We start from the raw sequence: 16,831 nt of genomic DNA on the forward strand, positions 1-16,831 counted from the left end.
TTCTTCCTTCTTCTAGGAGAATGTGCCATTCTTATGGCCCCGTCTCCTGTATTACGGGAGGAACGGACTCCACTCCTACTTCCTTGGGACGGGTTCGAAAAAGGAATCCTATCGTCCCCCTCACGCGGTGCAGCCCATGCACGCACGTTGGCTGTTTGTCTAATTCGAGCCATGCCGTCCTGCATAAGGGACAGGACGTCTGACTTTAGCAAATGAATGAAAGAGATGGGCGTCATAACCCCCAAGACGCCTCCACAGAACACTATAAGAAATAAACAAGAGAGGTCCTACAAGCATACAAAAAACAAAGTTTTGATAGAGAACTTACCAGAAAATGATCAAACCGATGATAAGTCTTGACAAATCCTCTAAACCCTCAAGAACACTGGACAACGAATCAAAGAACACTCAAGCGCAAGCACAAGCAGATCTTTGGCAGAACGAAATTTGCTTTCTCTCTCTAAGAAAATTGCTCTGAAGTAACAAAAGAAAAATGAAAGAGGAACTGGAGCTTTTAAAGGAAAATCTAAGCTCTGAAAAGCCCTCACACGTGGCGCTCCCTCCGATCAAGCAGCCTACCCCACAGGGACAAGGGGCATCCTCCTTGAGGGGCAAATGATGTGGCCTAAAAGAATGCCACCTGACTGTACTATTAAAGCCCAGGAAAAAGGCCCAAAAGCCCGCCTGCGGGCTTTTCTCAACTTCACAGGGCCAAGGCCCAAACGATTAAGAGGCCCACTTGGTCCAAACCAAGCCTCCAAAAACTTAGCAGGACACGTGTCCTGATCTTGCATAACACCCAATCATGCGGGACCAGTTCTCGAGAAACCCTAGCATTATAAATAGTGTAGATCCCTAGGTAAAAGGAATTCAATTCATTCCCACCAACAAAAACTTATCTTTGCTCTACCTTGTCTCTACAAATTACTTATCTCTCTAGCTTATACTTACTTAAGCATCGGAGGGAATATTCCTACGGGAATATTCTTGTTTTGCAGGTTGCCAGAAGTTCGTGACAGGTCATACTTGATACTTCCGAGGAACGCGTGCCACGTCAGCACCGTAAAAGATCCCACAACAATAGGCGTTGCCCCCAACATTTCACACATCAATTCGTTTTAACGTGCACTCGAATAAAACGAACTAGGAATTCATAATATGTTCAGAAGAATAGGAGAAGAGAATTGGAATTTTTCGGTGTATTTAAAACTGATCCCCCAAAAACTGATTATAAAGCAAGCAAGGTTTTGTAACCGAAATTAGAATTAAACTGGGCAATTAAACACTTGTAACTGCCAATCAGAATTGATCATGCAATTAACCTGAAAATCATAATTGATTTGGGAATTAAAACGGAAGCGAAAATCAAGGAACAGAATAAATGCGACCGTTACGGAATGGGCTACGTAACTGAATGGTCTCATAATAACTGGACCGTCAGGTACGACATGGTCCAAAAAAGGGAATCCCCACATGCGCGCCGCCGCCGTCCGTCCGGCCGGTTCGTGTTCGTGGCACGTGCGCGGTGTGGTGGGGCCTCCTTTCTAACCCAAACCACTAGGGGAAGCACTTCAAAGTATAACCATTCCTTCCCTATATTTAAACAAAAGGAAGAGTTCATTTTCTTCCCATGTGGGACAATCCCCTTTACTTTAAATACTTCCCTTGAAAACCATACTTTTAATTTCTATCAATGTGGGACATTTTCACAAATGGTAAAATTCTTTCTTTGAATTATTTCCAACAATCCCCCACAAATGCAAAGACCCATTTTATTTAAAAGAAAAGAAGAAAAAGAATTCTGAGCACTTTTTATGAAGGTTTGATACTTAAATGTTGGTGTCTTTCGATTGAACCAACACATAGTGAAGATTAGGCAATTTTTTATTGAGAAAGTGAACAAATCTGGAACTATCCCAATCAAGAAATAAAACCCAATAACACATACCATACCTTAGATTATTATGAGTTCCGCGATAGACAAGCAACAACGGCCATTATACTTGGGATGCTCATGAGTGCTCTAGAAAAACTTGCCCAAGTTTTCCATAGAAGGTGGCCAAACCTTCACACTCAAGTAGGTGATTTCATCAAGGCTATCACATAGACCACCCATATCCTGGGATATGAAACCATTAAGAATTGTTCCTCAACCTCTCAATATACATTCGGTGAATTCATCAAGTCCTTCTCATTAGGACCACCCAGACCCTGGGATATGAACTTCATTAAAAGCTAAGAAGCTTAACCTCACATAAAATGTACAAGTCATAGAAATGGGAAGTGTACACAAATGAGTCTTTCCATGGCTTCGTTAGACCACAAGAAACCTTGTGTGAACAAGGTCGGGTGTCCACCATGAATTCCTCAACTAACAGGCTTAAGCCCCATTCCCCTCGACGTATCAAGGACTAATCTTCTATTTAGTCCTTTAGTTAAAGGATCCGCTATATTCCTCTCAGATCTCACATATTCCATAGTAATTACACCACTCTCTATTAGTGTTCTCACAGATTCATGCCTCACATGAATATGTCTCTTTTTGCCATTATAAGCGATGTTTTTAGCAACACAAATAGCAGCTTGAGAATCACAATGTAGAGATACAGGTGGAGCAGGACGCCCCCACAATGGAATATCGGCCAATAAATTTCTCAACCACTCCGCCTCTTGCCCGGCCAAGTCCAATGCAATAAATTCGGACTCCATAGTTGACCGGGCAATACAAGTCTCTTTAGAAGACTTCCAAGATATAGCTGCTCCACATAAAGTAAAAACATATCCACTAGTGGAACTTACCTCATCATTATCAGATACCCAGTTTGCATCACAATAACCTTCTAAAACAGCAGAAAATCCAACATAATGCAAACCCCAATCCATCGTGCCCCTAAGGTACTTTAATAACCTCCTAAGAGCATTCCAATGGTCTCTACCGGGGTTATGGGTATACCGACTAAGTCTACTAACTGCATAGGCTATGTCAGGCCGAGTGTAATTCATGAGAAACATTAAACTCCCAATTATTTTAGCATATTCAGATTGAGACACACTATTGCCTTTATTCTTTTTCAAGTGTATGCTAGCATCATAAGGAGTTTTAACAGGCATAACATCAAAACTATTAAATTTCTTTAACACTTTTTCCACATAGTTAGATTGAGACAAAGAGAAACCATTACTAGTTTTGGTGACTTTAACACCCAAGATCACATCAGTTTCACCCATGTCTTTCATTTCAAATTGAGAGGATAGAAACCTTTTGGTTTCATTAATAGCATCAATATGTGTACCAAAAATCAATATATCATCTACATATAAGTAGACAATAACACAATCAGAACCAAACATTTTTGAGTACACACAAGCATCAGCACGGTTCACAATAAATCCGAAACTTAAAATAGTTTTATGAAACTTTTCGTACCATTATTTTGGAGCTTGTTTCAAACCATATAAAGACTTCTTTAACTTACAAACTTTATGTTCCTGTCCTGGAACTACAAAACCAGGAGGTTGAACCATATAAATTTCTTCTTCTAAGTCGTCATTCAAGAAAGCAGTTTTTACATCCATTTGATGCACAATTAACTTATAACTTGAAGCTAAAGCAAGTAAAGCACGAATAGTGGCGATCTTAGTTACTGGTGAGTAAGTATAAAAAAAACCAACACCAAATTTTTGTGTGAAACCTTTAATTACAAGTCTTGCTTTGTACCTGTCAACTGCACCATCAGTTTTTCTTTTCCTTTTAAAAATCCATTTACAACCAATGGCTTTACTACCTTTAGGTAATTCAACTAATTCCCATGTATGATTAGACATAATGGACTCTATTTCACTATTAACCGCCTCGAATAAAACGAACTAGGAACTCATAATATGCTCAGAAGAATAGGAGAAGAGAATTGGAATTTTTCGGTGTATTTAAAACTGATCCCCCAAAAACTGATTATAAAGCAAGCAAGGTTTTGTAACCGAAATTAGAATTAAACTGGGCAATTAAACACTTGTAACTGCCAATCAGAATTGATCATGCAATTAACCTGAAAATCGGAATTGATTTGGGAATTAAAACGGAAGCGAAAATCAAGGAACGGAATAAATGCGACCGTTACGGAATGGGCTACGTAACTGAACGGTCTCATAATAACTGGACCGTCAGTTACGACATGGCCCAAAAAAGGAGGCCCCACCACACCACGCACGTGCCACGAACACGAACCGGCTGGACGGACGGCGGCGGCGCGCGTGTGGGGATTCCCTTTCTAACCCAAACCACTAGGGGAAGCACTTCAAAGTATAACCAGTCTTTCCCTATATTTAAACAAAAGGAAGAGTTCATTTTCTTCGCATGTGGGACAATCCCCTTTACTTTAAATATTTCCCTTAAAAAGCATACTTTTAATTTCTATCAATGTGGGACATTTTCACAAATGGTAAAATTCTTTCTTTGCATTATTTCCAACAGAAATATTATCAAATAGAGTAGATAAACCACCATACATTATACTTAGCTGAAAATAATTAGCTTACTTTATATATAATAGAAAAAAGATAAATATGCGTCAAATTTTTATTTCTAATACATGTTATAAAATATCCTTATATTATATTCTTTTCAAAATATAGCAACATACATCTTCTATACTACGTAAATATTTTTTTTTACAATTTCATTTTTCAATAATTAGTCAATAATTAAACTGCTTTATTTTAAAATAATACCAAGAATAATACGTTTTCCTTCTTTGCGTGAATTTTCTGGCACATTTTTAACTACCATAATCAATAACTTATATAACTATAATAAATCAATTAGTATATATTTAAATACACGCAAAACGATACATGTCATCTCCTGGTACGTCCTGTATTTTTTTAATTAAAAGTATATGATATGGATATTTATATTGAAAGAATTAAAAAACAGATAAAAATTAATCTACATTAGGAAACGATTACATAGAAGTCTATTAAGGCTTAAAATTTTGCCATAATTAAGCCTCACTAGACTTCTAACTAAAGGAGACACATGTCTTTTGTAGGCGAATCAACGTATTTACTAAATATTACGAAGTATATCATGTACAATACATAAAGAGTATTAAAAAAATAAAAATAAATTAGTAAGTTAGGAAAAGAACACATAAATAAAATATTAAGGCTTACACAATACGGAGTACGAAACAAAAATCTTATAAATTAATAATCTACTAAATTGCATCAAATACTCGGAAAGAATATCAAATACAGTAGGTAAACTATCATACATTATACTTAGCTGAAAATAATTTAATTAACTTACTTTATACTGAGTATATAATACAAAAAAGATAAATACGCGTCTTAGAAAAATAATAATTTGACTAACTTACTTTGTATATATTAGGAATATATAAATATTGCGTCTTAGAAAAATAATAATATGACAAACTTACTCCTTTTACAATAGGAAAAAATCAATTAATTAGAATTTCGTCTATGTAGGCCACAAATAATTTTCAAAAATTGATTTTCACAATTGATTTTCAAAAGTTTCTAATACACTTAGCCTACTTACTAAATTGAAAAAAATCTCTATAATAATATAAAAAAAAAAAGTTATGTGTCACTATACGTCCATACTCAACCAAGAGTTTGTTTTGTCTTTCTATAATTGTTTTTATTGTATTGGAAATTTGAGAGAATTTGTATTGTATTTTATTACATTATATGCATTTAAACAAGGGATAATAAGTGGGTTCAACAAAATTATCTAAAAATCCGAAACACGATCATATATGCGGTCTAATATCAGGTATCGGATCAGATTCGACGTTGTTGTTGATCCAGATAATCTTTTTTCTTCTTTATTTCCATCTTAAATATTTTTATCGATATCTTATACTTCTAAAATAGTACTCCGTACTCATCACTTTGTAATTATAATTAATAACTAGTAATTTTCTCTTATTATTCCATTAACAATTGACAAAATCTATTTTTATTTCTCTATCAAAACTTTGTTTTTTGTATGCTTGTGGGACCTCTCTTGTTTATTGTTTATAGTGTTCTGTGGAGGCGTCTTGGGGGTTATGACGCCCATCTCTTTCATTCTTTTGCTAAAGTCAGACGTCATGTCCCTTATGCAGGACGGCATGGCTCGAATTAGACAAACAGCCAACGTGCGTGCATGGGCTGCACCGCGAGAGGGGGACGATAGGGTTCCTTTTTCCGACCCGTCCCAAGGAAGTAGGAGTGGAGTCCGCTCCTCCCGTAATACAGGAGACGGGGCCATAAGAACGGCACATTCTCCTAAAAGAAGGAAGAATGTGGCTTGCCGTCCCGCGTTCCACGCGAGGATTTTGAAGATGACTCCTCTAGCTCTTCAGACGAGGAGTTTGCAAAAAACCTTCCTCTCATGGTCCGGGGGAAGGAGGACGTCAATCTATTTCCTTCCGATATCTTTCCCAGCATGAAATGGCTGAGGTACCTGAGGGAGCAGGGACGTGACTTTGAGCGTTTTCTGCTTCTGCCCCCAAGTTTTAGTCTTAGGAGCCCTCGACCCCATGACTCCGTGGACCAACTCTCCCAGGGAGAGGTAGCTGTTTATACGGCTGCCTTTAGGTTGGGTCTTAGATTTCCTTTGCGCCCCTTTGTGATGGACGTTTTGGAGGGGTATGACATTGGCCTTGCTCAATTGACGCCTAACTCCTGGGCAAACGTTTTTGGTTTTATTTCCAAGTGTGCTTTGAGCGGCATCACCCCTTCCTTTCCTACTTTCCTTCGTCTCGTAGTCATTGCCCCTTCTTCTCGTTCTCCCCAGGGGTGGTTCACCCTTTACAGCCGTCGGGGATATAAGACGGTGGTGGGTAAGACTTCTAGTTGGGTTTGGTGGAGGAAGAAGTGGTCTATTGTTCGAATGGAAGACCTCTCTCTTTCTAGACGTCTTACTAGGTGGAACCGTCGGCCCCGCTATTTGTCTAAAGCTGACGCCTACCCTCGTCTTTCGTCCAGAGAGTGGGTACTAGTGAAGCCCTTGTTCCAGGCCGAAATGTATCGGCTGTCGTCAAAGAGCCTTGCCTGGGTGCCTAATGCTTGGCTTTCCCATGTCGGCCAGTTCACCAATATAGTCTTTCTTTCGGCCGTTGGTCTTTGTTCCTATTTGAGTAGAGGTAGTTCCCCATAGATTTTCATTTTTTTTAACTAACCCTTGGCTTTGTAGGTTCTGCTATGGATCGCCTATCCTCCGAAGACAAGGGTGTAGTGGAAGTACCCGCTTGGCTGTCCAAGGTGTACACTGAGGACATTCTCAAGGCCGTGGAGGCCAAGAAAAAGGACTCTTCAAGAAAGTCCAACGAGGATGCCTCTGGTGACGTCGCCAAGGTAATTTTTATTTATTATTTTTAAGTTTTTGCTTTTGTTCGTTTCTGGTCATGATTTGGTCGCTGACTTCCTTCATCTTTAGGAACCCACTCTGCCAGCTACGAAGAAGCATCCTGCATCTTCGACGGAGGCTCCTAAGCCAAAACGACCCTTCTTTAAGAAGATGGGTACGGCCGATACTGCCTCAAAGCCATCGGTACCAAAACCGTACGCTCCCCTAGCTGAGGGAGAGGTTCTTCCTACCCAGACGTTCATTCCTCCTCCTGAGCAAAAGGAGGTCCCTTCCCAGGTGGACACCGAAAGGGATTTTGCTGCTGGAGCAGCTGCTAACGAAGTAGCAGTCGAACAGGCTGAGGCTGCTGATGCCACCACCTCGTCCAAGGAGGACAAGGGTAAAGGCAAGGAAGTTGAGGCTCCTTTTACTGATAATGCCTCTACTTCTCCTGCAGCTTCGCCAATTGGTTAGTGTTTCTGTACTTTAAATCTGTCGTGTCAAGTTGGGATTTGCACGATGTTTGATAATCTTGGCGTTTAGTTCAGTTGAGATGTTCAAGCGGATGCGGGGGGCCGAGGTGGCGAGCATCCCTCCTTCTGCTGGTTTTAGCTCAGAGGCGAAGGATAAGATCCTTGCGGACGTGTATGCGGCCATCCCTGAGGAATATGTGAGGTCACTCCCCGGGATTGACTTGAGATTCTTTGGGTCCATTCAGTCCCTCGTCCTTGATGTGAGACACTTACTCCTGGATCTTTGTAGTTAGATTATATATGTACGTTATTTTTAATTCTATGTTGTCTTTGGCAGCTTTTCATTCGCTGTGCCGAGAGTAGGAACATAATGAGATGCTCAAGCACAAGGACCAGATCGAGAATCATGAGCAGTATGCTGAGAAGACGGCCTGATTGATCAACTTGGACGCGGACAAGAAGATCAAATCTAAGACGGAAGCTTTGAGGAAGGCCGAGGAGGACGCCGAGAAGTATAAAGAGAAGTTGTTGGAGCATGAGGAGCGGCTGGCCGTGTTGAGAAAGGAGTACTCTTCCGTCTTGGAGCGGGTGACTAATTTTTCTTCCAAGGTGAGCGTTCTTGAGGGTCAGCTCAAGACTATGCAGGGGAAGATTGAGGCCGTGCGCAAGGAGGCTGCCAGCTCTTTCAAGTTGGGCGAGGAGTCTATCTTGGAGAGTGCCCAAAAGGCGTGGGATCAGTCTATGGACGGGAAAGACTTTTCCTGGTTCAAACGTCGTATCTTCCATTAGATAGCCGTTTCGACGGCTAGACCCCTAGGCTTAGATCCCCCTGAGTTCGTCAGTGACGGGGAAGAGGACATGGAGGAAGACGAGGTGAACTCCCCTGAAGGCCAAGACGTCCAGGACGGGAGTTCTATTGCCCCTCACTACTACAAAAGCTGGAATAAGAAACGCTGAATAGAGAACGCTTAAGTTTGCTAAGCGTTTCATAGAAGTATAGAGTACGCATTTCAATTATAACAGTTGTGTGAAGAAAAGAATAGAGTACGGCTACCTTTCTCAACCGTTATGTATTTTTTATTATATTAAAAATAATTAATTAAAGTTAAAAAATTTTAAAAATATAAAACTGTGTCCAAGATAGGCGTTTTATATTCTTTTACAAAATATTTTACAATAAAAAAAATAAACCTAAATATACGAATATTCTCTATATGACGCTCATCCTAAAAAAAGAACAAAATAAGAGTTTTAATACCCAGTTAAAGGAAAAATCCCTAAAACTAACAGAGTAAAAAAAAACCAAAATTTCCTTCAATACTCCCGCAAAACTGAAGTGGAACAAACCTCCCGACGCAGATCTGCACCGCCGCTCCATTGCAACGCCTTCCGACCGCTTCCTAGCCTCCGTTGAACGCCGTTTGTACCATCGTTGCCTTCAATTCGATATCGGTATGCTTAATGTTGTTTTACCTAATTTTGCAACTAATGATTTAGGGATTTGAATGTTAATTTTTTTTTATCAAATTGGAATATTTGAATAGGAATTCTAGTTTGTAATTGCCATAAATGAGCTAGGAATTCTTGTTGTATAGATAGATATACGTATAAAATTTTAGGTCGGATTAATTTTGTCGATTATTTGCCTCTTAATGAATACATGTGTGGAATATCGAATTACTAATGTAGGTAGAATTAATGTCGAATGAATTTATTGAATTCAATCCAAATAAATTGATTTTCCTTTAGATGTATTATTTAGCTCAAATTAAATTTAAATTAGTTTGGGAAAGAAGCCATGGTTGATCTGCAGTTGTAATTTTCAGTTGTAATTGTAATTTGCAGTTGATCTGCAGTTCAAATTAAATTGTAATTTGCAGGTTGTGACGTTTATCAGATGATCTGCAGTTGGGGTTTTTGTCCTGCAAATGTGTTGGTGTTGTGATGTTGTCTGCCTTATATGCTGCAGTCTAGGTAAATTAGAAGGAGGGGGCGTGCACCATATTAGCCGTAGCTGAGTTCTTACCATTACGGTTTCCATGAGGATGGTTTGAAGGTACACATTTCTGCTTATTCTATTCCAGAATCCAGAATATTAACACAACATAATATGTAAATTCTAATGTAAGTTCTAAGTTTAATCTTTCTAGTTTTCTATAATATTTGTTAAACTCTTATGCAGATCTTTCTTTCAAACATATATTCATATCCTTCCGTGTCAATGGAAGATAAAAAGAGGTTTTGTTCTTTCTCACTTGATTGTGTCACCAGGCCTACGTGTTTTTGTAATTAGCTGGACCTCTGTACTGAAATGTTCTTGTTTGCCTTTTTTCTTTTGCATATATGTAATCAATAATGCATGCAGCAGACCAAACAGAAGGGCATTGCTTCCCATTGAGCCTTTTCTGATGGCCCTGGCTAGGAATTTCAACCCTAGAGAATAAAATTTGTCGCAAGTAAGTATCTTGGAGTTGCTTGATAATAAATGACTTGTCTTAGGAATTCAGATTTTGTTGCAAACTCGACAAGGTCAATGAAAATAATGAGGTATAAGAACGTTTTTTGGGGCCTTATATTCCTTCAGAAAACTTCATTGCAAATAACTATACTAAATTATTGATGCCTTGGTGGATGTCTGCTCTTGAAAATCAAATCACTTTAATTCTGGTTGTGTTGATTGAATGTACTGCCTGTAATCGACTTGTAATCGACTGCCATTCAGGCATCCTAACCTCTGCAATATAGTGCCTCTGTCATTACCCGTCCCCTTCCTAGATGTTGTTGTCCTCTAAATTGCTCTTGTGATAAAATCAATCCACCAATACTTGATAAATAAGAAATCTTTGAAACGGTACTTTTATGTGTAGTTTTCATCCTCTAGAATGCCTTGAAGGCTTGAACTACAATATCAGTAAAAGTTTCTTCTTCCAAATCGTACATCACCAACTTTTTTTCATCGGTATCCTTCTCATCCATCACTTTTTTGTTACTTTCATCGAATTTTGTATGATTGATTTCGTTACTTTCGTCGAATTTCTATCTTCCCTACTAAGATGTTCATGAGTTGTAGATTGAGAAGCCTTATGATAATTAGCACAATCTGCTAGAATTTTTTTTTTTGTCCGTATACGAAATCAATCAATGGTTTTATCTGGGACTATGTTGAATTGGGGAAGGGGTGTGAGATTGATTTACTTCAAGGAATACACCTTACACAAAGCATTCTTTTCCTTTAGTCAACAGAACCGTCCAAGATCGGGCGATCAAACCATAGTTTTAGAGCTTGTTCTAGCTATTTGGTACAAGAAAGTCTCTTTTCAAGCTTGTGTTTGGTTAGCAAACAGAGAAAACCCAATCTTATACAAGCAATCTAGTGATCTTAAACTTTAAAATTGTAATTTGGTCCATTTTCCATTGAATCTGTCGAGGCAGGTTAATTGCTCCAATATTTAGGGTACTGTTTGTTTCCTAAAAATCTGTTTATAAGTTCATTTAGAATTATGCATATTGTTTGTGCTAGAGCTTTTGGACCTGGTAAAAGTTACAACCTTGTTGCACCTTCTATTAGCAAAAACAAGAGATTACAAGTGTCACGATATGTCTATACAATTATACATGCTTAGTCACTGATGTAGATCTCCTTACTTCCTGATCTTGTTAGGAGCTGAGTTATGAGATTTTTCGTATAATCTTATTATCGAAGATAGTAATGTAGATGACTTAAAGTTGTGTATTACTAAAGCTAGGGAGGATTTCTTGTATGTTGTTGCCAGCAAATCTGCCGTGAAGCTTTGTTTTGCTTCTAAATCCTTGAGTTTCCAAAACCTTTCTGGCCTGCAGACATGAGCACATCCCCAACAGAATCCCTCGCAACCATCCCATATCCCGTAGCATTTGTAGCTGCTGCAGCTTCAGTATTGAGTTTAAATAAACCAGTAGCTGGGTCTGTCCATGTATGAGCTTCACTGTGGGAAGGAGCACATTCGTCTCGCTCTTTTGCGGCTTCAAAATCGCCCAGGAGGTTCATCAGCCTATTACAAGCCAACACCAAATCAACGCTCTTCCTCTCAAACACCCACAAACACCAAAATGTTGGCTTAATTAAGAGTTCATGGAACTGTGAGGTCCTAATTAAACCTTGACATCAAAAAATTTAGCTTAAATTTAGGTGACCATTATATCTTTGGAAAAATTGATGGAAATAAGTCAACCTTTGTCCCATTTATTAATAATAAGTCTAACTTTTAATTATATCTGGTTAAGTTAACCTTTTATATCCATTTATTTTTAACAAGTTGATTAACCGGTAACCGGCTAAATTAATTGTGAACCGGTAAACTTTCACTTTCCACTCCCAAAATGTGTCTGCGTGGCATTAACTTGTGACAAATACCCACCCACTTTACAATTTGCTCACTTATACAACAACAAATAGAAAAAATAAAATAAAATAAGAGCATTCAGTATTGTTTGTCGATCGTCGTTTTCTGCCATAGCCAATAAGCTTCACCCACCTTGGCATCTTCTTCTTCATTGATGTAATCATCGAGAAAAAGTGATAGAGATGCAACAATAAAATATCAAGAGAAATTAATTCATAATCCAAGCAAAATTCGCAGGTGTAAATTGCTAACCCTAACTATTTTGAATTATGGGTTAATTTTGTTACTTAAAAGGGAAATTTGCTTAATCATAGGAATTAAATTCTTATTCTTGGGTAAATTTCGGTGTTGGTGGGGGGATTATTAACAAAATTTCATACTCCATTGATTTGGGTTAATTGAATTGAATTGGGGCTCAATTGATTGGCATGGCCGTAGCTAGAGTACCCAACCAAATGGCTACTACATACCCAAACCATTCTCACACCCATGGTAGCTGTTGTGGGCATTGTGGCAATCGTTAAAATGGTATAAAATTTTAATAAATGCAATTGTTAAGCTTTTTTAAGTGCAATAATTTCACAAAATTACCAAAAACAGGGGATTTTTCTCTTCCATTCTTTAATAATTCTTTTTTTAGTTAAACTTACCTCGTTGTATTACTGAATTGCACGTTATCGTGAAATCTGGTGTGTTTGATGATGTTACTCTGAAGTTTTGGCATGATGGGAGATTTTTATACTCCATATTGGAAAAAAAACTGGAAATACAAGAAAAAGCGGAAAATTTAGTGGAGGGATGAAGTTTAATGGAGGGATTATGAAGAAAGGGGAAGTAGAAGAGGGGCGCTGAAGATGAAGAAATTAAAAGAAGAGGAAGGGAAAAAAAAGATAGAATTAAATAAACAAAAAAAATTTAAAAGAACCCAAAAAGTTTAAAATCACGCAACAGATAATTTTTTCACTGCCATGTCATACATGGTACCTACTACAATCGGTAATTTTTTAATGCAACTTGTTAAAAATAAATGGGTATAAAAATTTAACTTAATCAGATATAATTAAAAGTTAGACTTATTATTAATAAATAGGGCAAAGGTTGACTTATTCCCATCAATTTTTCCTTATATCTTTTAGAGCATGGTTATGCATTACTAGTAGCTTTGCTTTTCTAAATACTTAGCGCCTTAAGCTAGAGCCTTTTCATTAGATGGAAAGGCTTCTGGTCCTTTCTGTATTTATATGTTTTGTTATGTGTTCTGACTATTCTTTAACCAGTTGTATACTAACTCTTCTTGGAATTCAATGAAAATGAATCAGTACAATAAATTTGTATCTTTTTTTCTTCTCAATGTAGTTTGGCTCATTTTGTAATATTCATTTCTCATATATTCCTATAATATGCCTCTATATTCTGTCCCATTGTCTTCAGGTGTGAAACATCGCCTGTATTTTCTGTACAGTAACTGGCATATTAGAGAAATGTGTATCTCATGGAGTCATAAGTGTAGTAGGAAAGTTAAACGTCTTGAATTTAATTTGAATTCGTCCCATACTGAGCCTATTGCCTTTGTAGCAGATAGAGGAAGGTTTAATGACAAGTTCAATGAGAGCTCCCACCGTCCCACGCATTCTCAAACTACGATTGACGAGCTAAGGGAGAGGTGGATCTCATACGTTACCGAATATCACCAACCAAATAACGATGAAGATCAAGATGATGATGACGATGATCTAGTGTGACTTAAGCTAGCTCAAGGAGATGGTTACCTCAGTTTCAGTCCTGCATTTCTGCTGTTGCTGCAGAATCTGTTCTTGCTGCAAACGCTGCTGTTGTTGCAGAATCTGTTCCAGCTGTCTTTTTTTCTTTTTTTTTAAACAGTGATATTGGATTTTATTATTTGCCGTACCTTGTGTAGATCATTTATATTTTATCAATGAATAATATGATTTTGTTATTGAATGAATAATATTATTTTGTTATTGAATGAAATTATTTTTGGAAAGATACTGTGGATATCATTTTTATTTTTATCTTTTTAGATTTGGTTGACATACTAGAATCGTAATATCCTATTTTAGGGGTCCATGCTATTTTAAATAATATTAAAACAAGGGGTAGAATATAGTACGCCTATGTACGGAAGATGTTCTGTATCTCAATATTTAACACGAAGAATAGAGGACGGTTATGTACGGAAGGCGCGCTTTATTATAGAGTATAGGAGACGGTTATGTACGTTAACCGTTCTATATTCCTTTTTCATTTTCTGATTTTAGGAAGGGAATAGAGGACGCTTATCTCTTATCACTGTATTTTATAACTAGATATATAAAACGCTTCTTTTACCCATTTTATAAACTTTATAGTGCGCTGAGTTGGAGAACGCCTCTAAGGCGTCCTATATAGTGTATTTCAACAGTACTCTATGCCCTTTTTTGTAGTAGTGCCTCATCCTTGAGCGGCTTTTCTCGTAGTTGGTTTGAATGACGCCGTGGGCATTTGTAATAACTTTGGTGCCTTTTGGCATTTATTTGGTTTGGTTTGTTTGCGCCTTGAGCGCTATGTATAAACAATTCGAGCCGTTGTGCACTTTATTTTATTTTAATTCCATCAGTTCGTTACTGATTTCTTGGGAATTCTTTTTGGGTCCATTTGTTGGACGGAAACCTCAGTGTTTTAGGTGATCAGCCTAATTTGAGGCGCTAATCTAGGCCACTTCTCAGGCCGTCAAACGATTAGTCTTTTTAGACGCCATCCAAGGAGGAGGTCTTATGTCTGAATGTTTGCTCTTGTTTGAGTCTTCTTTTTTGGGCGCCTTTGGAAGAAAAGGCGTCATGTTGGATGTCTAAACCCTTTGTGTTTATTAGCACTGGGTACGTCCAAACCCTTCGTGTTTATTAGCACTGGGTATTGTTTATTTAGCATATATTGACGCCACTATTTTAGGGATTATTTTCTGGTGAGTTTCTTCACCCCTTAGTGTTCCTTTTTAAAGGTTCAACTAAGACTTGTATTCGTCAGATAAGTGTTCATTTACTAAATTTCTTGCCACATTCACCGCGTCTTAGGCGGGCATTTACAGGCCGTTTTGTGGGCTCTAGTACAATAGCTAGGCCGTTTTGTAGGCTCTGAGTACAATAGTTACCCTAATGATGTTCTACTTTCAGCCACTTTCTTCAATTTTGACCGCTTCTATTTGGACGGGTCTAGTTTCTTTGGCGACTTGAGGTTCATCTTCATGCTTTCGTTTTCCTCTGACTTCGGCAGAATCTTGCTTCCATGCTGACGGGTTGAGGGTCGTCAGATAACAGTCCCTAGCCTGTTGTTGATCTCCATGTATGGTGCCTATAACTCCATCATTGCACACAAACTTCAGAAGCATCAGATGGGTGACGACTACAGCCTTAAACTTGTTTAAGGTGGGTCGTCCCAAGATGACATTGTATGCAGTCAAGTCTTTAACAATTAGGAAGTCCACCTCCATCTTTCGCCCATTCTTCCTATCCCCAATTCGAACCGGCGGAGTGATGACGCCAACAGGGTGAATGATACTCCCTCCGAAACCAATGATGGGATAGTGAATTCTTTCGATGGTTTTGGGGTCATGCGCTAGGCGATTGAGGCATTCTAGACTCATTATGTCGGACGAGCTTCCCGTGTCTATTAGTATGCGTTTAACCCTCATGTTAGATATCTTGAATTTGACCACAAGGGGATCACCATGCGGCGTGGCTATCCGTCCGCCATCTGACTCACATATTTCTATCCTTGGGAATGGATCCATGGGCGCTTTGGCTGACAGCAACACTTGTCCTAAGCGGCGAGCATAATCTTTCTGTCCTCTCATGGTGGGTCTTCCAGCGGCCGGTCCTCCAGATATGACGGCTAAAAAATCCTCCGTCGCTGTGTTGTCCCTTAGTCGGTGAGGCAGGTGACTTGTTCTTTTTGTATTGGTTTTTTCCAAAGCCATGAGCATTCTTCTGTAAGTAGTTCTTGAGGTATCCTTTGGAGGCTAGGCCATCTAAAGCCCTCTTCAAGCTTCTACAATTCTTGGTTTCATGTCCTATGTCTTCATGGAACTGGCAATATAATTTGGGATCTCGAGTCTCAGCAGGAGATTTCAAGGGGAAAGGTCGATCAAGGTTGTACCTTGTCCCCAAGTCTTTTAGTATGGTGAGAAGATCTGTGTTGTACTCAAAATATTCCTTTTCTTGTGGTCGTTCTCTCTTGTGCCCAGGAGAGTTGGTATCATTCTCTTTTGAGAGAGCCCATGTGCCATTCACTCGTGGAGATTTTCGGTCCACTTTATCCTTCTTCCCGGAGGAGTCTGTTGTTTCTCCAATCCTTCCTTCCTTTGACGCGCTGCATATTTCTGTTGCATGGATAAATGCTTCAGCCTCGTCCAGGACCTCGGCCATAGTCCTTACACTCTTCTTAACCATATCAAACTTGAAGGATCCCTTCTTCAATCCTCTGATAAAATTATCAAAAGAGACGTCATCAGGCAAGTCTGGGATCTGTCCAGCCTCTAGATTGAAACGCTTCATGTAGCTTCTTAGGGACTCGTCTTTCCCTTGTTGGATCCGTCCCAAATGCATGCTTGTTTTTCTTTC

At 38.7% G+C, this 16,831-nt stretch overlaps 1 long non-coding RNA gene across 3 annotated transcripts; it reads left to right on the forward strand.

The window, feature by feature from the left end:
- The first annotated feature begins 9,063 nt into the window (after positions 1-9,063).
- LOC130466328 (uncharacterized) lies at positions 9,064-14,220 on the forward strand. Of its 3 annotated transcripts, none has more exons than XR_008926459.1 (5): positions 9,064-9,285; positions 9,714-9,889; positions 10,016-10,071; positions 10,199-10,289; positions 11,607-14,220. It is a non-coding gene; the product is annotated as an uncharacterized lncRNA (long non-coding RNA). The 3 variants fall into 3 exon arrangements; XR_008926460.1 differs by having other exon boundaries at positions 9,065-9,285; positions 13,791-14,220; XR_008926461.1 differs by having other exon boundaries at positions 9,065-9,285; positions 13,794-14,220.
- The last annotated feature ends 2,611 nt before the right edge of the window (positions 14,221-16,831 follow it).

The sequence above is a fragment of the Spinacia oleracea genome, chromosome 1, assembly GCF_020520425.1.
Source record: "Spinacia oleracea cultivar Varoflay chromosome 1, BTI_SOV_V1, whole genome shotgun sequence".
In the NCBI taxonomy this organism is placed as follows: Eukaryota; Viridiplantae; Streptophyta; class Magnoliopsida; order Caryophyllales; family Amaranthaceae; genus Spinacia; species Spinacia oleracea.